The 23,726-nt window shown below is 40.9% G+C and overlaps 1 protein-coding gene across 5 annotated transcripts in view; it reads left to right on the forward strand.

Moving 5' to 3' along the window:
- Window positions 1-20,075: 20,075 nt before the first annotated feature.
- The window catches only part of RALYL (RALY RNA binding protein like), an 829,453-nt gene continuing 825,802 nt past the window's right edge, over window positions 20,076-23,726 (forward strand). For 2 of the 5 annotated variants that reach the window (XM_086335788.1, XM_086335791.1), the window contains exon 1: window positions 20,076-20,198. The gene's annotated coding sequence lies outside the window, so the exon portion shown is untranslated. Of the gene's footprint in view, window positions 20,199-21,202; window positions 21,384-23,726 lie in introns of those variants that run through there. The other 3 variants (XM_086335786.1, XM_086335787.1, XM_086335790.1) reach the window with 2 other exon arrangements.

The raw sequence follows: 23,726 nt of genomic DNA on the forward strand, positions 1-23,726 counted from the left end.
ATGTACACTATCATGGACATAAAAAGTTTCCATTTTTTACATTTTAGCAAGAAGGAAAGGGAGGAAGAGAGAGGAGAGGGGAAGAGAAGTTCCTATTTTGGAGTATTTGCTTGTTGCTACGTTCTCTTCACATTGCATTAGATGTAGTATTACGGTTCATCTTTTCCTTGTTAAGGACTTTCCTTGTTTTTGATGACTTGAATAATTTGGAGACGGCACTGCTCAGATATGTCACAGGATGTCCTGCAGTTGGGGTTTATCCCATGGTTAGACTGTAGTTAAGAATTATGGGCAGGAGACCACCAACAAAGGAGCCGTGCTCATCACATCATAAAAGTCAACATTCTTTCAACATGAATGACTGTTAATGTTCATCTTGATCACCGGGCTAGGTGCGTGGTTGTAAGGTTTCTCCACTGCAGAGCTACCTTTTGGCCCCTCTCCAGACTATACTTTTTAGAAGGAAGATGCCACATACAGCCTACATTTATGGAGTAGGGATTTATGCTCTCCTTCCTTGAGGACAGCATGTCTACATGAGTTATTCGGAATTAATCCCCGTGGGAAACTTGTCCATCCACCTTCCTTTGTTTACATATTCAGTGTTTCAATTCAGTACAGACTTGTGGATGTTTATTTTATACTCTGATTATAATATAATACTAACACTACTTTGCTGCTCAAATGTGTGTGTGTGTGTGTTAGCACATCCTTACACTACACTTACATTAGCACTACAAGATGCCCCAGAACCACTTGTGTGTCCCCTTCCCTAGCCATAAATTCAGCCATTTCTCCAAGCAGTCCTGGCTCCTTTAATTAGAGAAAGGGGCTACGAGCCAAGCTGTGGGTGCTATGTGGACTGGGCACTTTAGAAATTCTTGATTCTCTTCATTCACCAGGGACTGAGAACCTCGGTTCCTATCTATTGTTTCAGATTATTCTGTGCCTGCCCCTCAGATGCTGGTATTTTTATCCACAATCCCTGAGGTTCCCATTCTATACTGTTTAAGTGATTTCATCTATTTTCATGTGTTACATTATACCCTGTACATTGCTGGCTCATAAACTCTGAACTTTCCCTCCAACTAAAGACTCCAACTGCTTGATGAACATAAATGAATCCCGCAGGTGACTCAAACCAGACGTTACAAACTGAATTTGCCATTTTTCCCTCACCAAATGGATTACTCTTCTCATAATCCCCATTAACAGCACCACTGTCTACCCGGCCAGCCAGCAGCTCGCTAGAACTATTCTAGTCTCCTCTCTTTCTTCCTCCTACTCAACAATCAAGCCCTGTTCATTTTACATCAGGATCACCCCCTCTCTTTTTTATCGATCCAGTTTCCTTAGTTCCAGTCTAGTTCTGGTCTCTACCAATTGTCACGAGGGCTACTGAAAGTCTCAGTGTTTCCATTTTTGCCTCCTCAGAACCTCTGTCTAACCTGAGTTCACAAGGATTTGTTATAAACACTAATCCGATTCTTATCATTTCCCTATATATATCATACATTATTACAGTTTGAGCACTTGGCATGAGTCTGACAAAAAATAAAAGCATATACTAATAAAGCACCCTGAGCACAACAATACCCCAAGATTTTTATTAGAACTGTGGGGGTGCTGGAGCAAGGAAAGATTTCATTTTAATGGAGAGTAACATTCCGTTGTACGTATGCACCACATCCTCTTTATCCATTCCTCTGTCAGGGGACATTCAGGCTGCTTCCACATTTTGGCTATCAGACACAGTGCTGCAAGGAACACTGGTGTATGCCTCCCTTTGGATCATGTTTTTCTCTGGGTATACACTCGGGAATGGGACTGTAGTGTCATATGGTACCTCTGTTTTTAGTTTTTAAAGGAATCTCCATATTGTTCTCCATGGTGGCTATACCAGTTTACATTTCCACCGAAAGTATAGGTGGTGGTTCCCCTCTCTCCACACCTTCTCCAGCAGTTACTGTTTGTGGATTTTTTTTTTTTTTTGATGGTAGCCATTCTGGCTAGTTTGAGATGATATCTCACTGCAGTTTTGATTTGCATTTCTCTAATAATTAGCGATGTTGAACATGTTTGCAGGTGCCTCTTGGCTATCGGTATGTCTTTTTTGGAGAAATACATATTTAGGTCCTCTGCCCATGTGTTGATTGGGTTGTTTGTTTTGATGCTGTTAAGCATCATAAGCTGTTTGTAAATGTTGGAGACTAATTCCTTGTCAGTCACATCATTTGCAAATAATTTCTCCTGCGGCAGTCTGGATGGACCGAGAGATTGTCCTACTGACTGAAGTAAGTCAGACAGAGAAGCACCGCTATTATGTGGCATCCATTATGTGTAGAATCTAAAAAGACATGATACAAATGAACTTTCACTAAACAGAAAGAGACCCACAGACTTAGAGAATGAACTAGCGCTTGCCGAGGGGAAGGTATAGTGAGGGAGGCTGGGATGGACATGTACACACTGTGGTGTTTAGAATGGACGGCCTAAAGGGACCCACTGAATAGCACAGGGAACTCCGCACATTATCAGCAGCCTGGATGGGAGGGGAGTCTGGGGGAGAAGGGGTACATGTGTGTGAATGAGAGTCCCTTCACTGTCCACCTGAAGCTATCACATTATTAACTGGCTATACACCAATACAAAATAAAAAGTTAAAAAAAATATTCCAGAAGAGGTCTCTCATGTTCTAGCGAATTGACTGGAAAAGGAATTCTAAAAATTCACATCAAGAAGGAAAGCATCATACTTACCATGTTAGGAGAGTTATCTAAGAATCAAGGTAATAGCACTTTAAGGGAAACCCAATCATCAAAATGCAATGCTGTTTCTTCATGCAGTTATCCTTAATTGCAGGTAGCAGGGCTTTGATGTAACACTCATTTTTTTTGCTGTTGTTGTTGAGACCATGGACAATTTGCTGCTTCTAATAAAGCACTGAAATATGTGAATGATTTTCAAGTTTGAGTAACTAAATTTTGGAACATATCCATAACACAGTGTCTGTTTGGCTCATGTCTATGGTGACGTGCTTTCTTGAGAGGAAGAGTAAAGCTGTGCCTGAAGTTAGCAAGCTGGCAACCCTGGGGAGTTCTTCAAGCATCTGAACAGCCCTCTCCCTACTCCAACAGAAAATCAAAGAGGTAAGAACTGCTTCTCTATGTACCAGCAAAACAGAGCTGCCGCTGAGGTCCTTGGGACTCTGAACTGCTTTCACCAACAGTATCAGGCCAATTCAACGTGACAGATCCTTATATCTGTCCCTGGAGGATCACTCAGTCATCGCAAATGTTTCTTCAACAGGCATTTATTCCAATTCTGTGCAAAGCGTGAGACTAACAGAGCTCCACTGCTGGTAGCGGCTTTCAGTATCATCCTGTTTAAGGTGGACATCCCTGTATTTTCCATAAATAAGTGGATTTATGCCATAGCAAGTATTTAAGAAGCTAATAAAGTGTGTGTGTGTGTGTGTTTGCACACCAGAGGTTTGAAGAACACAGAAATAATGCAGTAGATTAATTCCACGTTCCCACATTCTGTTCCGGATAACATGGCTCAGCTTACTGCCAACCAGGATATAGGTTTATTTTTTATTCTATCCACCAATATGGTGTCTGACACAAGTAGGGTAATTAGTACTCACTGGCTCTCAATGACTCTAGAATCTAATGAGAAAAATAAGACTCTCTTTCTCTTTCCCTCTCTTTTGCACACACACACACACACACACACACACACACACACAATCACACACAGAAACACGTATTGTTAGAGACATTTACACAGTAGATATCCAAACCGGGTGGTGCACATAAAATAAAGATATTTGCCATCTATTTTTGCATAGTGTGAAGACGTCTGAGTGGATTTTCAACACATTTCGAGCATATATTTGGAACTGAAAGTGCATGCTCTGTGGCACTCACAGAATTCACCGAGGAGAGCCTTGGTGGCAACGTGAAGAGAAGACAATAATGCTGCCCTGCTGCTGCTGCTGAGTCGCTTCAGTCGTGTCCGACTCTGTGGGACCCCAGAGATGGCAGCCCACCAGGCTCCCCCGTCCCAGGGATTCTCCAGGCAAAAACATTGGAGTGGGTTGCCATTTCCTTCTCCAATGCAGGAAAGTGAAAAGGGAAAGTGAAGTCGCTCAGTCGTGTCTGACTCTTTGCGACCCCATGGACTGCAGCCCACCAGGCTCCATGGGATTTTCCAGGCAAGAGTACTGGAGTGGGGTGCCATTGCCTTCTCCGAAAATAATGCTAGAGGAACTGAAATGGAAGTCCGAGAAGCTCACATTGACAGATGCTAACTGCAACAGGTCTTCCACACTCATTAGGCAGTTTGGACACAGAAAAAACTGTTTCAAAATGTGAGACTCGAGTTACAGGTCACGAGGGCTGGTGCTGCAGTGCGTAGGTATCGGCTTGTAACCGAGGTGCATCTTACTTTGGGAACCCTATGAAGCATATTCCAATATAAAGAGCAGGATAGATTTATTTGTACACTGGTTTATGAATTTCCAAACAATATGGCAGAAGTCGGTCAGATGCCAAGTGTGATGGATTCAGCAAAGGAGGAAATTGCTGTTTGCTAATATGATTGGAGGGAACCATTAGAACCTGATTTTAATTGAATTTAAGCCTTCCAAAATGTCTATATTTTGGATTAGAAACACAAGGAGTAAGGTTTCTTAAGACGAGGAAAGAGATACCAGGACATTGCCTGTCTTATGGGCTGACTCCCAAGTTAGACCATTCTGTTCAGTTACTACTCGGATGCGCTTGTGATGGCTTAGCCCGGACTTCAGTTCATTGCATCTCCCAAGTTCCCAAATGTCAACCAAGCAGTTGATTAAAGTCCATTTCTCTGAATTCTGCTATGCTCCCCTTTGTAGTATAACTTCTATTTTTATAATTTATTTTAATTAGAGGATAATTGCTTTCCAATGTTGTGTTGGTCTCGGCCATGCAATAGCGTGAAATAGCTGTAAGTATACATATCCCCTCCCTCTTAAGCCTCCCGCCCGCCTCACGTCCATCCCCCTCCTGTAGGTCATCGCAGAGCCCTGAGCTGAGCCCCCGGAATACCGAGGCTTCCCACTAGCTGTCTATGTTACACATGGTGCAAACACAGGTCCACTCTCTCAATCCGTCCCACCTTCTCCTGCCCCCACGTGGGTTTCTGTTCTCTAAGTCTGCATGCCTATGCCTGCCCTGCATCAGTACCATTGTAAGTACATGACTCACCAAGCTTCACTTTCATCAGAAGATCGTGTTACCCTATCCTTTTCAAAGTCACACTGTATCCATCCCTCCAACACTTTTCTTTTTAACCAAACAAAGCAAAAATGAAAATCATGCTTTTTTGGACTCTTTTCCCTCTCAGCAGGAATTCTCTTTCCACACTTCAGAGGCTTTCCCAGCTACCCGGAAACTAACCCCTTTCTGCTCCGTTCTCATTCTGTTCAACTACTCACCTAGTTCCATTTTTCATTCACATTGGTTAGGGAGCCTTCCTTTGCAAATAAGGAGAATATTCTACATTCTTCTGCCAAGGTGTTCCTCTGAAGTATTTCGATTGCCTCATCCTAAAATTATGTGTGTGTGTATGAAATTAGTTTTGACTGCTATGAATAACAAATACCTAAAAGCCAGAAACTAATTTTAGCTCTGCAGTAGCTCTCATTTTAAAAGAGCTCAAAAAACGCTGTTTTGTACTTACGCTTTGTAAGGTTGTTATGGCTAAACTTTGAGAATAAGATATTTAAAAAATGATGTCTGCATAATTTACGTCCTTGATTTTACCTCAACTTTTTTATGTCTGACTAATTTTTAGCATCATTAGGCAAATACTACAGAAAGTATGATAAATTATAAATATTAGCCTACTAAAACATAGACATTTTCTTTAAGGTTTCTACATAGACATTATAATGTGTAACAGCTGAATTACAAAACCTGTGCTATTTTTCAATGACTGAAAAGGGTGACTTTTCTGATTAAAAAGATTTTTTGCATAAGAGAGTTTGATTAGTGCTTCATACTGCAGGAATGCAAATAATTATCATTTTATATCCATAAATTTTTCCTTAAAAGTTTTCATAATTAGTTTTTGCTAAAAGGCCTTGGAAATATTTTTATCTTCTGATAAATAAACATTGTCATTGAAACTTAAGATACTCAGATGGCACCACCTTTATGACAGAAAGTGATGAGGAACTAAAGAGCCCCTTGATGAAAGTGAAAGAGGAGAGTGAAAAAGTTGGCTTAAAACTCAGCATTCAGAAAATTAACATCATGGCATCTGGTACCATCACTTCATGGTAAATAGATGGGGAAACAGTGGAAACAGTGGCTGACTTTATTTTGGAGGGCTCCAAAATCACTGCAGATGGTGACTGCAGCCATGAAAATAAAAGACCCTTGCACCTTGGAAGAAAAGTTATGACCAATCTAGATAGCTTGGTAAAAAGCAGAGAAATTACTTTGCCAACAAAGGTCGATCTAGTCAAAGCTATGGTTTTTCCAGTGGTCATGTATGGATGTGAGAGTTGGACCATAAAGACAGCTGAGTGCCAAAGAATTGATGCTTTTGAACTGTGGTGTTGGAGAAGACTCTTGAGAGTCCCTTGGACTGCAAGGAGATCCAGCCAGTCCATCCTAAAGGAAATCAGTCCTGAATATTCATTTGGTTCAGATCAGTTCAGTTCATTCACTCAGTCCTGTCTGACTCTTTGGGACACCGTGGACTGTAGCACGCCAGGCCTCCCTGTCCATCAACAACTCTGGGAGTTCACCCAAACCCATGTCCATTGAGTCAGTGATGCCATCCAACCATCTCATCCTCTGTCGTCCCCTTCTCCTCCTGCTCTCAATCTTTCCCAGCATCAGGGTCTTTTCCAATGAGTCAGTTCTTCGCATCAGGTGGCCAAAGGATTGAAGTTTCAGCTTCAGCATCAGTACTTCCAATGAACACCCAGGACTGATCTCCTTTAGGATGGACTGGTTGGATCTTCCTGCAGTCCAAGGGACTTGCAAGAGTCTTCTAGAACATCACAGTTCAAAAGCATCAATTCTTTGGCACTCAGCTTTCTTCACAGTCCAACTCTCACATCCATACATGACCACTGGAAAAACCATAGCCTTGACTAGATGGACCTTTGTTGGCAAAGTAATGTCTCTGCTTTTTAATACGTTGTCTAGGTTGGTCATAACTTTTCTTCCAAGGAGTAAGGGTCATCATTACCATCTTCCTAAAGTCCTTATATATGCATTAATACAGTGCACTGGTTACAGTACTTAACTGGTGGCTCTGACTGTAAAGAATCCGCCTGCAACGTGGGAGACCCAGGTCCGACCCCGGGGTCGGGAAGAGTTAAACACAGTCCCCTTGCAGGCTTTCCTCACCTTTTTGCCTTTTGACCTTCTCTCCTTCCTTCTGAGCAGAAGGTAGAGCATTCATTTTGGTACTAGGATGAAAGCCACAGTCTCAGCTTAGCAGAAAAGACCTATGGAAGATGTTGGGTCCTTGAGGACTTGTTGAGGCAATGCCTTAGTCCTGGAAAATTGAGGTGTTGACGCAGGACAGAGTGAGACAGAATTGGCAGCATTCACATCTATAACTCTTTCTTGACTGCTAATAACTGAATCCAAGTACAAAAATAACTTCCTTATTAACAGAGATTCTGAAAGTTGGGTAGAATATTAAGTTTTCTTAGGAAATATCTCTTTCAACATAGCACAAACATTCGTGAAGACGCTTAGGTGTTAATTTTGGGTGCTCAATATATTGACAAAGGCACACCAAAAAAACTTTAGAGTTGGCTTTCATGTTAAAACCGAAAAGTAAGATGTACCAGATCATGCCATCTGCAAACTTCCACGAGATAAAGTAAGCTAAGCTAAGTTTCTGGTTAGAAAGCCTTAGTTTGGGTGTAGTTAATAATTCTCTTCTTATTCTAACTGCATAATGTTGATCAATTGAAATAACATTCAATTTTTATAAAAAATGTGTCTGAAGTTAATTTCACGGCCTGCCCCCACCACTTTCCAAGAAAGATAGTGCGGGCCTTGTTATTCGTGCCAGCTTTGGTACTGTTTCAATTATCTCATGGTTCAGGGAGTTGTTGGGTTTTAAATGGATACTCCCGCTATGGGAAACGGCTGCTGTTTTTCACCATATTTTCTCTTATCATCCACAGATAATTAGTTCTGCCTGACAAAGCACATCACAAGGGACAACTCCAGAGCTTTCATAAGCATCTCAGCAGTATCTTCCTTATGGCTAATTCTTCCTGAACCTGTTTAAAACCGCTTCATTATAATTATTATTCCTCGTCACTTGTCCACACTATAAATATAGGCAGTATTAGCAATATATGTAGCAGATATCTGCATGTCATCTTTTTTAATGCTCCTAGGTATTAGTATAGCAGGAAATTTGGGCACGAAAAAGCAAGCCTGTCCCTCTGACCCTTAGCATTGATACATATTCACCACCACTGGAGCCCTGAACAGATCATTATTCTTAAATTCCTAAACATATCAAGTCCTCCCAGTCTTTCCATAACCTAAGCTAATATGAAAGATAACAAATAGTCTCTCTCCTTTACAGTAATACTATAGCTACAAATCATAAGTGACCATCTAGGAGTACTAGCAAAATGCATTTTTAGATTCTAGGATACTATAAAATTTAAGCTGCAACATATTCTTAGTAAGAGCTTCTCAAGAATGGAAAACACCTCTATATTAACTACATATGTCTATTATAAAGTATGACAATCAAAATATGTTAATATGTGACAATGTGTTTCTTATCAAAGAAATATGGTAATAACATATTTATACTGAGTTCATGGGCTTGTCTGGTGGCTCAGACGGTACAGAATCCGCCTGCAATGTGGGAAACCTGGGTTCGATCCCTGGATTGAGATGATGCCCTGGAGGAAGGCATGGCAACCCACTCCAGTATTCTTGCCTGGCGAATCCCATAGACAGAGTAGCCTGGTGGGCCACAGTCCATGGGGTCTCAAAGAGTCAGGCATGACTGAGCAGCCAAGCACAGCACAGCATACCACTGAGCTGATACTTAATCACATTTGCAAAAAAAGTCTGACACCTCTGTGCTCTCTACTGAAAGTCTCTAGCAGCTCCTTTTCCATTTGGCCCCTTCTTCTACTTTGGTCTTTAATTCTAGACTTCTGAAACTTTAGTCCCTCTGATCTCGACACGTAGTTCCTTTGGAGGCTCAGACACTCAAAGAGCTTCTGCTTTCAAAATCCATAGCAATTACTCTCAAGACTCTGAAAAGGCAACTGAGAAATGTAGGGTACAGAGAGCACATTCTTCTTATTACCTACTGAGTAATTCCATCTGTGGATCTTGCTGTCACTTCCTGCACAGTATGTCTCCAAACTAACGGAGTAACTTTTTCCATCATGAGTCGCAACCCCAACATCTCCTCCTGCTCTTTAAAAAAAAAATCCAGTAACTGTGTTCTTCCAGGAAAGACGGTATTCAATTATCTATTCTCTTTTCTCTTCAGTCTTCCAAAATCTGGTAGTGAAACAGCATGGGAAACACTGACGAGCTCAAATTGGTTTTGTGTCTTTAAGTTGCTGATGAATCAAACCTTGAGCTATTTTACAGGGCCCACCTTAGGCATGTTCCAAACCAGGTTGCCGTGGAACCCAGAATCTTCAGTCTACAGAACTCAGTTAGAAATGTTGCGCCTGGAGCCCCTTTATGAAGAAGTCTTCCAGTATGGAAATTCTGACCTCTAGAAGCCCAAGTAGCTTGACTGATGATTTGAGAAATCACCGATCAGCTTCTGCACCTAATCTTTTTAATCCCCCTGAACCCTGAACCAAGGAGACAAATTTGAGAGCTTTGGAATAAAGCTTGTTCTTTTCTGAAAAGCTGGAGCCATAGTACTAGCTTCTATGTGAGTTGGGCAGTAACAGCAGCAAAGTAATCTCAGTTTCACCTCTCAAGTGGCAATCTTGTTACACTTGGTGGTTCTCAAACTCACGAGTTTCCTGGATGAAATTCAAAACTCCCTCCTTGCTCCGGACATGAAAGCAAGTGTCCAAAGAAAGGCAAGAGTCCAAAGAAAGTCAGGAATTGACATGTGCGTCTTGGTCTAGGGCGGTTGCAAGGTTAGTGGATCTCTGCACCTCCGCCAGAATCCTAATGTTTATATAGAGTCCTTAATGGCGCTCAGCGCTCAGTCCCCTATACAGTACACATTGTTCTCCTAAAGCTTCCTCCTTGAAAAGGTTTCTGATATATGAACAGAGGGTGGACTGTGCATGACAGAAGGAGGTGGGGTGAGGAGCTTCCAGCTTGCGGGTGGTGGTGGTCAGGTCCCCTTGAGGACCTTCTCCAACCACAGGATGATGTTTTCCCCTCAGGCAAGAATAGCGGGAGCAAACCCCTCTGGAGCTGGGCTGTTCCGATTACACAGTTCTCACTCGTACTTTTAGCATGTTTCCCATGCTTTTCTTCATATCATTTGCTTTAGGACAAAAATCACTTCTTTCCCTTGAACAATCAGCAACACTGACCTCTCTTGACCACTCCGGCCTCCTCGAAACTAGCCTAGTTTTCGTTGCATTCTGGTAGCTCCTTTGCATCCTTAAATGTTGGGAGCTTGTTCAGAGCTTGGAGTAACACTGTCGAGTGTGAATTCTGGCTTTGCAGAATGGTGTGTAACCCTAGATAAATCATATCACCTCTCTGTTTATTACTTTCCTCATCCCTGACATGAGGATACTAAGACTGTCTATGCCATAACAGTCATTATTTATCCATATTTACAAGCTCTGGTTTAGATCACCCTCCTGAGCCCCAGATAAATGTTTCCAATTATGCAACAGAGATTTTCATTCAGGTCTTTCACTGTCTTCTCTTCTCTCTCACACGCCCTCACCTGCCACCTCCGTACTTCCTCCTACCTTTTAAAACTCCAAATTCTCCTACAAGCTCTAGCTTGGCTGCAACCATGTGCAGGAGATAAGATTAAGTGCTGGGACAGAAGAGAGCAGTAGAGGTGCAAAGGCAACCAAGGAGATCAAGCACAGACAGATTTGTAGACCATGCAACAATGACTGGAGACCCTTCATCTAGAGGTGTGTACCAGGCATAGCCACTTGCTTCCTCTGTGTCTTCCCAGCATCAAGCACTGTGAAGAAAGCATTGCGTGTCTGAAATAACGCTCATTTCCATGAGTAAAAGAAACTCATAGATGAGCAAAGAAATAAGTGAGTAAATAAATAAATGATATTACCCATGCCTCTGAAAGGATCTCCCTGGTGGCTCAGATGGTAAAGAATCTGCCTGCAATTCAGGAGACCAGGATTCAATTCCTGGGTCAGGAAGATTCCATGGAGAAGGGAATGGCTGCCCACTCCAGTATTCTTGCCTGGAGAATTCTATGGACAGAGGAGCCTGGTGGGCTGCAGTCCATGGTGTCGCAAAGAGTTGGACACGACTGAGCAAGTAACATTGTATGCCTCTGAAAATTTTTGTTTCTTGGTGTTTCAGGTGGGCACAAATCAATAGCATCTATAAAAGTGATCTAGTCTTGAGTAATTACTACCAGAAATAAAAGTTTCATAATTTTATTGAATGGCTCTTTGGAACAAGCATCCTGCATTGTTTAAAGGATAATGATAAGTAATTTCATTCAATAGACACATGGACTTGGATACTTCCGGGAATGCTTTTAAGCTCAATGTCCTGCCAGATCCCTAAAAATGTAGATCTGTTCAATATCAGAGCTGTTTTTCATTTGGGCTGCATTTTGAAATAATTGTCTTTAAAAAGGTTTAGGGCCTTGTTGCTCTTTTTTTCTTTTGTTTTTTCTTCTTGGCAGGATTATGTATCTTCATAGGATTTGGTGCCAAATTGCCCGGTGCTTTTTTAAAAGCAAAAATGTGTACCTATCTATGGGAATCTGTCCTTCATCACAACCCTTTGGAGAAGTGGCCTGCTTCTCCACCTGAGTGAAATAAACATACCAAGCCCTGGATTCTCACAGAGAATATCATTTCTGCCACCTGAATGCCTGGTATCTAAAGCATCTGGATATCTGTTCAGCAATACCTTCTATCAGGACTTCAGGCGCCTGTCAAAGAATTCAACCATGATTGACTATGATCTAGTACTTGGGAAAAGCTTGCCTGAAAATCTGATATTTAAGAATGTGTTGGGAAAACATTAACTGTCCAGGACTCCACATTCTCAAAAACCTAACACCGTGTGATTATAGCACAGAAAACAATCCTGCAGAAATGCTCTCACTGAGGTGAGATTTAATGTTAGCCCTTAATTTTGACACAAGGATAACATAAAATATTTATCTGAAAATAATTCTATATTTATTATAAGAGAGTCATTATAAGAGAGTCACAAAGCAAAAAGAAATAAAATCCTTTAAGATCTCAGCATTAAATAAAGTTAATCCTTCTGGTGAATTTGTGTGTTTCCTTGATCAGTCAATACTATCAAAGGTTCAGAAAGATATGTAATCCCTTGTTAAAAAAACGAACAGTTGCCAAGTGCCTAGTAGACTGGTTGCTCCGCAACTTTTGAAGATAATTTGTTTTATTAAACAAAACCATGCTTCTTAACCAATTGAAAAAAATGAAATAGGATCAATAAACAAATATTTTATGGAATTTAAGTATTTTAATCTAATTTGAGAATCTTTACATGACATACTTTGGTTTTATCTTATTTAAATCTGAGACTCGAATAAAGAAATCCAAGACTGAATTTTTGAAAGTCTTGTATGATCCATATTGCAAGTGTCTCTGGGAGAAGTGAACTGAAGCACACGTTTCTTTGAGTACAACTTCAGAGTCACATTAACAAAGCCTTAGCTCAAGATTATTGAATCAGTTTTTCCTCATTACCCACCCCTAACCTTGCTTGACTAGGTTAAGAAGTAATTTTGCATATTGGATAATTGCAAATATTCACAAGCTTTAGGCTACCAAAGGAGCATTTCTTTAACACAGAATAAATTTATTTCCTGTTAACAAAGGAAGGTCTTTATAATCATTATTTAAATTGTACACAGCTTGTAGTTTTAATAGTATAATCTACCTCTTTAATCTGTTATCTACTTAAATGTTATACTTGCCAATTCATTGTTATAGTCACTGGATTTTGTTGTTGATGAGAAAAATACATTGTAAATAACATTTAAATTAGCATATAATTATGAGATATTATGTTTCAGGATTCTAAAAAATGACCTTATCCTGAACAGTAGAGACTCTAGTTTTACTGGTAATTATACTCAACTTGAGGACCATCAAGCAACGGAGCAGGCTGACAGAAGAAAATTAGGAGATGCATTATTTTTGGCAAAATTTTATCAACCAAATCTCAACATAAAAAGGAATGCGTTTTTAGTGGAAAATATAAATTTTAATTGCCTATCTTTGTTTTCTCCTTGTAAATTTTCATTTAGTGTACTATAATATTTTGATAATAGCCTTTTAAATTAATTGTGTCTTCAGTAAATAGCTGAAGAATATTTTTCTGATTTCTTCTGCTAAGCTTTAAAATAGGTTATATCTATGACCGTACAAGTGACAAAAATTACAGATTACCTTTATTTGTAAAAAAGAAAAGTATCAAATTTAAATATTAAATTTTGTCTGGAATTTATCCATTTTCATTATTTCCTGGGCTTTGAACATAGTTGATTTAGACACTACTAATAAAACATGCTCTTTAAGTTTTTTAGTTACCAATTCTTCTTGAAAACAAGCAAAAAAATGATGTGTATCAAATTTTAATGAAATCTTTTCCAGTTCTCTATGTGACAATAGAGAAAAGCCCGATGTTTGATTTTTTTGTAATTTGTAAAGATAAATGCATCTGAAATTGGCACGCATGCAGGAACATGTGACTACTTATAATAAATGGTGCACTATTTTCCTGTGATGTGAAGCTTAGCTGGAATTTATAAGTATTTATAAGTTTGTAGTTTGAAATATTCATATTTTGCCCAGTGGCTGACTAGTAGTTCATTATACTTTTATATGGAAAGTCTGTGTTTGATCCTTGTTATTCTTTGCTCTGGAGCTTTAGATGAATAAAATAACAAATAATTTACTGCCCAGAAGCCAAACAGCCAAAGGCTGTATCTTTTTAGATCTTAACAAGTTTGACCCCTCTCCACACTGAGGAGGGAGCTATGTGCAGGGGGAAAAAAGGAATCTGGGGAATACAGACATATACATATCATGCATAATTGACTGTTCCCTAAAATCTTTTTTAGCCAAATGTCTACTAGCACATTAGCTAGTACTACCAAAGATTTCTATTAATTAAGTAAAAGTAAAGGTCAAGGAATTATTGCATTGCCATGTCCTACCCCTTCCACACATACACAATGAATATATATAGGAAGATAGAAGAGTTCTGAGATAGACAAAAGAGAATAGAGAATATCAGAGGAAATTAAGAATATAAAACATAACATTTACATAAAAACAACCTCTTTATTATTTCAATGCGACCACAATGGGAATTTGGAAAATACAAAGCTACACATGTCACAACTGAGATTTAATTATCTTCTGTAACCATTTTTTAACCAAAGGCCTATTCACACATTTGTTAGTACAAAACATGTACATGAGCGAATATTGATTATTTAAGGGCCCAATTCTGGAGGAAGAGGCTTACAGTGTATATGGTTATAGAATTTATCAGCATAAAATGATTTTACTGTACTTACCTGGCTTGTGAAAACCCAATCTCATTTCTAGAAAAATTTTGTTTTAAAATGTAAGCTTTATATTAATAGAAATAACTAAATTTCATGGAAATTAAAAGTGCCTCTTGACAGGAGTTGGTTAATAATAGGAAACTAATCTTAGGCATTCATCTCTTGAATGCTATAATCCTTAGACAAACAGCAAATGAATAACCCTTACCTTAAAGGAAAAAAAAAAGTTGAGAGTTTAATTAAATTAATACTGATACTTAAAAGCAGATCATCTCTAAGCCCTATGTTTTAAAACATACAAGTAAACAAAGATTTAAAAAAATCAATGGGAGAATCATACCTTTAACTATGCAACTATAGCAGTTGCTATATGTATGAAATAAAGGAGTTATTTCATACTTGTCAATTTGAGATCTTTGTGGACGCAGTAAAATGCACATTTTTCCTCATGCATCTTCAGGATTCTTCTCCTTAGGCAGAACTGTTTTCCCAGTGAAACCATACTGACTTCTGTTGCCAGTCTGGGTCATAGGATAAATCAATTTCTTGATCTTTGAACACAAACGAAGACAACTCTTTCTGGTGTTCTCTCTCTTAAAAAAATGTTACTTCTGCGGCTATACAGTTTTGTTAACCTCAGCAAGATTGTTTTCTGGAGTTTTCAGGCAACATTCAGCTTCACCAAAGAAACATGTTGCAAAGTTTGCAGTGTTTCTCTAACGCGCTTTCGGTCACCCGTCTTTCAGGCCTCCTCCGCGTGACCCAAGTCTGTCCACCGCGTGCACTAGTCTTACGTTCCTCACGTTGTGTCTCTGGGGGAAGATTTTCCAGTTCCACCAGCCGGCCGCTCCTGGTCCCACACCTTCTCTTCCTCCCTCCTCCTCTCCTCCGCCCTTGTTCCCTTCTTCCTTTCCTCCATCCCTCCCGCCCTTCTTTCTGCCCAGAATTCATTCTCCTCCACTAGCGCCCTCCACCCACTATCGTTTTCTGAGTTTCTTAGCTGTAGTGAAGGTGCTGTGTCATTAAAGCTATTTCCCCACTGCGGGGCCTTTAGCTCTCTCACTAGATAGGAAAGCTCTTCTGTTCCTTTTTAAACATTTTTTTTTTCATTCCTGTGTCCCTGAGCAGAGTCTTAGAATCTGAGTTTCTAATTATGAAGATTTTATGACAGTACATTTGTCAAGCAGCTAAAACATAGCAAGCAGTTATTAAATAGCACGTATTTTCCTTTTCTGATATTTTTCACTTGTGTTTTGCTTTGTTTTGCATGATTTCTCCTTGTTTGTCCTTTTCAGGCTCTCTATTACTTTATATTATGTTAATGCAGAAGAGAATGTTTTAAAACCGACAATATTTTTGATCTATTCAGAGGCCCGTTTCTGACTCTAGGATTGTCACGTTTTCATCTTTAACTCTTGGAATATAAAGAGATACCGTGGATAAACCTGTGGCTTCTAAATTTAAAAACTGACATAATTTATACCCTCTTTAGAATGGATGATTGACACATTAGCAATCGATGAATAATAATAAATGGTGCAGAACACTGAACATGTCATCTACCGCTCTGTTTCCTCTCTGTGTCTAAAGTGTGTTTATCAGGAAACTCATCAGGGCTTTTTTGCGTACCCACTTGAGGTCACTTTATCACAGAACTACACTCAATCTAGTTAATACAAAATAAACACATTCAAAATGAGAGTATTAGTAGTCACATTAATGTGTTTTAATCGTCTTAGAAATATAGGCATTTTATTAAATTTATATGGAAATAATTATGAGTGTACACACATTATAGAGAATTTTATATGTATTTCATTCTACATATCTGATTTTTTGAATTCTACAAAATATGTGAAGAATAAAATATCTTTTAAATATTAAATTATACAGAAACTTTGATAGTTCTTTCTTCCTTATTTCACTCATGCCATCTTGTATTGTTACTATTTATTTTCATATCTTTTAACGACTTTGACCAAAAGTATTTGACAAGTTTTGGCATTTGCAGTTCCTCCAGTAGAAGTTTGGGAAAAAGTAAAAGAGACCATCTAAACTTGAAAGAGAAGCATAAGGGAAGTATGTTGATAGGCAGATATTGCACATATAATGGGAAAAAAGTAAAATGAATGAAAAATTAAAATCACTGTTGTGAAAAAATTGTCAAGCAAAACAGAAGCAAATGACTTGAGGGCCCTGGATGTAAAACTGTACACTGAATCCAAGATATTGTAGCACATAATTTTTAAGTATATATTCATTTGTCAAATATATGTGTGCACATATGATTCATGTATTTCAATATTTTCTAATGGGAAAAACATTGAGATTATGTAGCATAGACTTCAAAATAGATTTTTCTTAATCATCATTTGTTTGTCTTATTGCAAACTTTGTATACTTTATAGTATACTTTTCAATTATGATTCTTTCATAACTTGGTTCAGAATAGATATATTAATAAAAGGTCACAGTTCATAATTGCAACTTTGCTTTAAGAAGTTTCTTTCATTAACTCCTGAAGATGTGACCAGGATATACATGACCACATTTGCTTGTACAGATTTATGCTAAACAAAAAACTTAACCCCTTCATCTCTGCTTTTGAAGATTTATTTCCTTCTCCATCTGTCTTATGAAATCAGAAAAGTGAATGAAAATATGTGGGCAATAATATAGCCAAATCAGTTCCCACATATTTATTTTAGATCTACTTACTTAATTTAGAATAGCATATCTTTATTAACTGGCATCAGCAGCAGTATTTGAAAATATTTAGTATTTTATTCTAAAAATACTTCCTTGTATTTTTTGGAAATATTTTATTCTACCTGGAAAACTAGATAAAAGTTTGGTCCAGTTCCACCTATAATACTAACAATGGAATGCTTGACAAATTTCTTACTTCCTCTGACTTTATTTTCCTAATCTGTAAAATGAGTATAACAGTATCAATGTCATGCAGCAGGAGGAAGAACTAAATGAGAGGCTTTGTTCAGTGAATACTAGTTCCCTTGGTCTAAGTTTGTTTATTTTTGATGATGCAACTTAAAAAAAGAAAATGGCATGCTGGAAATAAGTGGAATATTTTGAGCACCTTACTGTAATTACATAAGTAAATGGAAAAAAGCAGAGAGGATATTGATGTCTTGCTTTTTCTTCAGCAGAACTGCATTTAACATAAAGGGGAGTCATTTTATTGAATAATAAAAGTCTGACAATCACTGTGATTGGCTGACGGCCATTACTGCAGTGTAATTCTAAACAGCTTGTTTTTCAAAGTTCTTCTTGAATAACTTTCTAAAACCTAGGCACTGCCCAACCTAGTTTAAGGGTTCAAAACTCATTTTTAAAGTGGAGTTTCTCACATTTGAACACTGAAAAATGTGTATTAAAAGAATGTTTTCTTATTAAATTATTAGAATCAGGTATTTTTTGAAATGGGAGGAAAATTTAGCAAACTAAGGGCTTAATGGCAGAAAAGAACTAATTCATGACTCAGAGAAGAAAAAGACAACATTTGGAGAGATCTTATTTATTTATTTTTTTAAAGAAGCCCAAGGTATTTTGCAAGTGAAAAGCACAGTGTTTGTTCTATACAATCCAGCTTAAAATCCTGCCATTTCTGAATATAACTTAACAGGGCTTCCAAAATTACCAGGTCCACTTTGAAGGATTCATCTTTCTCAGTCAGTATTTCTAATCAGCAACTCTCACTTTAAAGTAGGGATAATAAGTGGGGGTAGAGTTGGCAACTTATCAAAATCAATATTTAATGATATCTTAATGGTTATTTTGTTTCTTTTATTGAAATTGTGGATTCATACTTCATTTGGCCAATGAATTCTGAACCAGAATGCTTGAGGAATATTTTTTGTTCTAGATGTGTACTTAATTTTCAGAACTGTCCAGGTTAGATTATCTTCGATGGAGGCGTGTTATCTTAACAGTCAACACCGGAAACACGGAGATATAGATCAGGGGCGGCAATCTGTGAACTGCATTAGTGTGTTAATTGCTCCTTCTCAAACAGAGCAGTGCCAATTAATGCCACACAACCCAGATCCAAAGCAGCACGGGGGACGGACATGATATTACTAGTGCACAAATACGAAGAAAAAAAAAATAGATGTCTTCCAGTGCTCAGAAAACTGATTCTTGAACAGGCAGCAAGAGCAGATGCTCAGTGCATCCAGCGATTGGCCGATGGGATCTTTGTTCAGGCGACCGGCTTCCTAAAGCCAGGAGCAGGTGGAGAAATCCCCGCGTCGCCCTCACCTTCACGATCCATGGCTCTGTCACCTGGGCTCCGGCGGGGTGCGCCGCCGCCTCCCGGTCCTCTCTCCGCCGAGACCCCCCCACTTCCCGGGGACCCGTGACCCGGGCTCTCCGCTGTCCCCCGCGCCGCCCCTGGGACTTCCAGCTCCGGCCCGCAACTTGGGCAGGAGTCGGGCCCGGGCCTCTATCGCCGGGCAGGACCTCCCCCGGGCGCCGGGAGGCGCGCGCGCGCGCGACGAGGCCGACCATGCCCGGTCCCCGAGCCAACGGACGATCGGGACCCCCGCCCGCGGGAAGAAGCGCGGGACCCGGCTGCCTAACGCGGAGATTTCGTTTTGTCTTTCCAACTGCCGGTGTGCCGGGTCGGAGAGATGCCCTGCGCGCTGCTGGCAGTCCAGGCCCCTGACAACGCCCCCCGGTAGCGCGCCGAGCCAGGCTCCCCGAGATCCGCGAGGGGGGCGCGCAGATCCGGGGGGCGGGTGGGGAACCGCAGAGGCGAGGGCAGCTGGGGAGGGATCGGGCGAGAAATCGGGGGGTGCGGGGAGGGCGCAGTGGGTGCGTTCGATCGCGCGTTCACAGTGAAACTTCTGGAGAGAGAGGGTTGGCATCTCTCCGCAGGTGACCACCCTGGTGTGGAAAACAGAGGCGAACAGGGGAAGTGGCGAGCGACAACAAGTTGGAGGTGGGCGGCAAGTTGGTGGCTTCCTCCCGGGCGTGCGATCGGCGACCCCCAGCTGCCCCAGGGCGCGCGCTCCCCGCCGTGGGCGGCGGTGCCCGGGCCTTGCTAGCCGCGGCCGGCCCCGCGCTGCGCCCCCTCTCGCCCGCCCTGCGTGTGCGTGTGCGTGTGCCTAGCGCCCGCGTGAGCGGCACCTGCTCGTCCGGGCTCACAGCGGAGCCGCCTCGCCGGGAGCTGCCGCTCGCGGGCTCCGGGCTCCGCGCTCCCAGCCGCCGCCGCCGCCGCCGCCGCCGGAGTGGGGCTCGGCGGGCCCCCCCACTTGGCAGCCCGGGTCCCCCCCGGCCGTGCCTGCGAGTCAGCCCGGCTCCGAGTCACGTGTCAGTGCCCGAGGCAGAGACAGAGAAACACGCGCTTCAGTCCTTCTTCCACCGCCATACTGTATTTTATCCTAAATCTCATTTTTATTCCAACATTTTACTCCCGCTCGGTGAGTACCTTCTCAGTGGCATTCTTGTCCTCTTCTTCTTCTTCTTTTTTTTTTTTATTTTTATTTTTGCCCCCCCTTTGTTTTTGTGTTTTTGTTTTTTCTTCTTCTTCTTCTTCTTTTTTTTCTCCACTTCTTTGATTATTGTTTGCATTTGGGAAAGCTGGAGGAGCATGGTTTTGAGCCTTTTCCTGAATCCAAGTTTTTCTAGCATGCGACGGTTCTGTAGACGAGGCGCTGCGTCTGGGAGTCCGCGGCGACCGTGCCCGCGAGGAGCGACTCCCAAGTCCAGCAAAACGTGCAACTGGTTTGAAGGAAAAAGCGATATGAAGTATGGTGCCTGTTTTTTTTCCCCCTTTGTAAAAATAAAAAAAGCATGTTTCTAACTCTTTTTTTTGCATACTATTTTTCTGATAAGATTTTTGTATAGGTGGGATCTTGCGGCAGTGTTTACAAGTTTGTGGTTTTGCTATACGAATACAAACCACTGAGCAAAGACATGAATTTTCTTATTTATTTTTTGTGTGTGTGTGCTCTTTTTTGGAAGCCGGGGAGAACAAATTCGTTTTTTTTTTTTTTCCCCCTACTTGTTTTTGATATCCATTGATAACATGAAACTTTTCTTGCAGCTGGTTCCTGGGATTATTTTTAAGCAAATACTTTTTTTTCCTCCTTTAAATTAAGTGTGACTTTTGCACATCTGCCTTTTTTTAAAAAAAACAAAAACCCAAGATCATTTTATGAAAGATATCCTGATATCTATATCTATATTATCCCTTCTTCCTCCCTCTCCCCTCCCTGTAAATCCATTTTCAAATGATGGCAGTGGAAGGTTTTTCTGGGAAAAAAAAAATGAAGTGCGGTTTGGTTTCCTTGTCAACGGAAGATGAAGTGAACAGCTGAGCAGCTCGCACAGAGCAGGTACTTGGTCCCTTTGGAGGCGTTTCCCGGGTTTGCAATGGCAACTCTGGTCCTGGCAAAGAAACGTGTGTGTGTGTGTATGTGTGTGTGCGCGCGTGTGCGCGCTCGCGGCCCCGGGCAGCGTCCGAGCCCGCGGTGGGGAAGCCGCGCCGGGAGCCGGGGGAAGCCCGGGTCCGTGCCCGGCCTGGGCTGCTTCTGAATGAGCGTGAAACGCCGCCCCTCGGTCGGCGGGAGGCGTCTGCGCCCCGGGCGGCGCCGGGCGGCCGGGTAAGTTCTCCGAGGGCCACTTGGGGAGCCGCAGGAGCGCGGGGCTCGGGCGCGGACCGGGCCGGAGGCGCCCGGGAGACCGCGGGCAGCAGCGGCCGTGCCGCGTCCTCCGGAGGCGCCGGCTTCTGGCCGAGGGCCCGGGCCCCGACCTCTCCACATCCCGGCGGTGGCTCCCGATGGCGCGGCGCCCGCTGCTCCTCTGCCTTGAGTCAACAACGCACTCGGTTTTCCCCTGCCTGTTTTGCCCGTTTGCTTTCTTCCGCGGTGGTGTCTTTGGAGCTTTTCTTTCCCCGTGGTGTTTGTTGCTCTGGGTTTAAGTGCCTGGCGTCTTCCAAGGTGGAGGAGATCGCTACTTTCCGTGATGGTCAGTTGGGTTTCATGTTGAGGATGAAAGCGCCAGTTTGCATGAATGAGGCTACACCCATAGGAGGAGTGGTAAAGGGACAATGTATTGTCCCTCTTTTTAACCACCTGATGGTGGTCGCAAAGGGTTTCCCCTGAGAGCCCGGCACAGGACAGGGCTTGGGATTTGTGATGGTGGTGATAGAGTCCGTTGTGTTGGTGGCAGAGCACAGAACTCAGTGTTGAATGTGTTCTATGGAGTTTATGTTTTATGATCGTCGTGTTCGGTTCCCGGGGTAATCTGGTACTACTTCTTGGAGATGCACCACGGTTGCTAATAAAAAGCTTTCTCTGTACTTAACACAGTGACAGAATCTGTTGGAAAACTTGCTGTCCAAACAAATTTTGTGTTATACTTTAAATCTTAAAGTCTGGAGGTCATTATTTAAATGATTTGATTCTGGAGTGTAGAGCTTGGATTCTATTAAAATAAATATAAAGGCGAGTGGAATAATTTACTTCTCAGATTAGGTTTTCTTCTAGGTTATCTATAGGCATAAAAACTAAATCCAGAGCCCATAATAAACATGTTAATGACATATGCTATGGCTTTTTTCAAACAAATATTTAAGTCTCTAAGCTCAGTTTGTGGAATGAAGTTTTATGACTGTGTTTCTTTACTCTTTGTGGTAACGGAGGAGGACAAGTCATTTATCTGTAGCAGGTTAAAAATTATCGTAATGTCTAGAAAGCTATGTATTTTTTAAATTCACAATGCATTGTCCCATTTCAGAGATCTTTGAATGTAGCAATCAATGTGTGTTACTCTTGTATGTAGGGTAGCTTTTCTCTGTTAAGAAAGTCCTGTTGCATTTATATAAGGAAGATACTTTAAGTCCTGTGTGTGGACCTCCAGGCTTGGTACTCTGAAAGGCATAGTTCTAAGATTTGACACAAGTATTATGTAATAAAGCTTTAAGTTTTTATTTTTTTGGTTGTGGTAAGCATACTACTAAAATATAGTCTTTCATGTGGTTTAAACAGGGAGCAAATCATTTAAAATGCCACTTGGAACATTCGGTTTTTTAAATCACTTTCATCATAATAAAGTATTATGTAAGTAGAAATGCTCATTTATGTAAAAATGCAAGACAATGCATGTGTATAACATTTCTTTGTAGGTTGTATGTACTGTACGTCATCTAGTTCCTTTAGAAGAGAGAAACAGTGAATGAGAAACAAAGCTTGAGTATCAAACCATAATTTTCATTATGAGGATCACTTGCTGCCCTAAGGTGGGATAACTGTCTTAAGGCTGGTACAGAACGCAGACTGCAATGTGTGATATTTCCAAATGAGATTGAAACCCTGATGGGATGGAAGATATTCATAAGGTTTCAAGTGGGAACAGATACAGTAGTTGTGCTTTGAATTTTGTAAAAATCATGCTAAGAGCCTTTAGTCGTATTAGGTTTTCATTAAATATTGCTTGTTCATTATACTACATACTTATGTTAAATTTCTATTATATTGAAAATTTGAAATCTCCTCCTCCATAAATTATGCTGGGGATTCTACAACTCTGTGTGTTGGTTTAAAATCTTTGAATATGGCTTCCAAGATTTAGCACCGCCTACTGGTTTCTCATGGAAAAATAATGTTCTTAAATTCAGCAAGCAACCCACTTTGATTCTGATCAGCTTAATCATGCAGATTACTTTTAACTGCTTACTGACAGCAAAATAAATATTTGGCTGCAAGAGAGAGGGTTTGGAATGAAGGTAGAGGATGAGGGAAAGAAGACACATAAATTTAAAGTGGCTGCGGGACCACTAACTGACTTTATTTTATTACCTGAATGTGACAAATAAATAAATCACACATTTAAAGCCGCCTTCTACATTTGCTAGAACTTTTCTAGGGGATGCCAAAATTTGGACATTTTGAAAATCCAGGATTACTGCATTAACTTTATATTGTATGTCCCACTCTTGAACATTG

This window comes from Bos grunniens, chromosome 14 (assembly GCF_055505025.1).
Source record: "Bos grunniens cultivar Pamir isolate PY7600 chromosome 14, Bosgru_T2T1.0, whole genome shotgun sequence".
NCBI classification, from domain to species: domain Eukaryota; kingdom Metazoa; phylum Chordata; class Mammalia; order Artiodactyla; family Bovidae; genus Bos; species Bos grunniens.